This window comes from Primulina eburnea, chromosome 9, assembly GCF_022965805.1.
Source record: "Primulina eburnea isolate SZY01 chromosome 9, ASM2296580v1, whole genome shotgun sequence".
Lineage (NCBI taxonomy): Eukaryota > Viridiplantae > Streptophyta > Magnoliopsida > Lamiales > Gesneriaceae > Primulina > Primulina eburnea.
The window spans coordinates 11,784,603-11,786,467 of record NC_133109.1 but is presented as its reverse complement, the minus strand read 5'-3'; positions in this window follow the sequence as shown (position 1 = coordinate 11,786,467).

The following is a 1,865-nucleotide window of genomic DNA, read 5'->3' as shown; positions in this document are numbered from 1 at the left end:
ATTTTAACAAAACGTAACAAAACTTACGTCCTGTAGTAGCTGTCGTTGTTAGGAACACGTTGCCGTACTCAGATTCAAGTTTGGACGGACGGATTGAAATATAAAGGCGTAAGGATTTTTCTTAAGAACTCTCGATTCCCTCTCTTCGTTTCTTTGATTTCTGAAGGAGATATGTATATATATATATATATATATATATATATATATATATATATATATATATATATATTCCAATTGCATGTTAAGGCAACGTGTCTTCTTTTCTTGAACTTGGGTCGGCGCTCGAGCGGTGCTAAACTACCGCTCGAGCGCGGCATCCTCTGTCCAAGCATTTTCATGTTGCACATTGGCGCTCGAGCGGTCATAAACTACCGCTCGGGCGCCACACCTTCTGCCCAAAACATATGTTGATGAACACTGGCTCTCGGGCGGTCAAAAACTACCGCTCGGGCGCCAAACTCTCTGTCCCCCAAGTTACGTAAATCATATGCTTGGCCCAATTTGATCTCGTAATGGCCCGGCCATAATCACATTAATTCAACTTCATTAATCTCATGTTAATATAATTAAAATCTAATATTAACAGAATCAAGATCTTGGCCCTTACAGTAGCGCAGCGGAAGCGTGGACTATTGGGACACTACAATTAAATCTAAATTTTTTTATTATCAAGGATAAGCGAATTTCGGAGACGAAATTCAATTTAAGGGGGGTAGATTGTAACGTCCCAAAAATCGTAAAGTCCACGTGAACCACATCTATACAAATTATTAAAGTTCTTTGGTATTTTATTAAATTATTTTAAAGCATAAAATGCATGTTTATTTTATTAAATTGTGTTAAATTATTTTTATGCATTATTATTGCATAAAAGGATTTATTTCATGAAATTTTAGAGGTTCATGCACTAAAGATTTTTAAGTTGTAATTCACGCACGAACGAGGAACGGAGACCAGAGAATTTTCAAGAAAATTATTTTTTTTACAAGATTAAGTTTTATTAATTAATATAAAATGTTTTAAATGTATTTTTCAAGAATTGAGATTTATTGGGTATTTTTACCCGCAAGATTTTAATTTTTAACGGTGCGCAAATTTTATCGAATCGGGGAACTTTTTGAGGGTTTGACTAATATTTTCAAAAAAATCTTTCCAACATGAAATATTTTTCGGGAGAATGTTTGAATTTAATGGACCTACTTTTAAGCCTATTGGACTTAAAACCTTTTTAAAACCTTAAAATAATGATTTAAAGCTCATTATTTATTAATTAACTATTTATATATCATATAATCAACCATTAAATCTAATTGTCTCTACATTAGCCGACATCTTACCCTCCACCAGCTTTTTCTCAGCCTATTTAATATTGTACCACAAGATGGCGTCGGTCGAATTTTCTCCAAAGAAGAAAATCCTCCCGGGTTTCCCTTGCATCGTTCTTGATCTTCAAACTCATAAGGCACGTCTCGTACTATTATTTCTGCATCATACACGATATATATATATATATGCTGTTATATGTTTGTTTGTTCATGAAGTTCTCGATCCAGCAGCTGTACATGAGGATTTATTTGTTTTTCTTTGTTTCATGCATCTCCACGAGCACCACTCATGTTTTTCTGATTTTGGTGCAAGGGGACTGCCAAGCTCAGACTATTACATGGCTAGGGACGTGAGTTTCTGCTGTCAAGGGCTGTAAGTGTGTGGGAGTTGGCATCGGGGAGGAACCGAGTGCTGTTCATGTTTTTTTTCTTCTTATTTTGCTTCGAGGATGGTGCTTAGAAGTATGTTGTGGTGCAAGGGCTGCTTCCAATCCTCGGATCAGACCCTGGTGGAATGCTGTAGGCGATCGAGTGAACTTG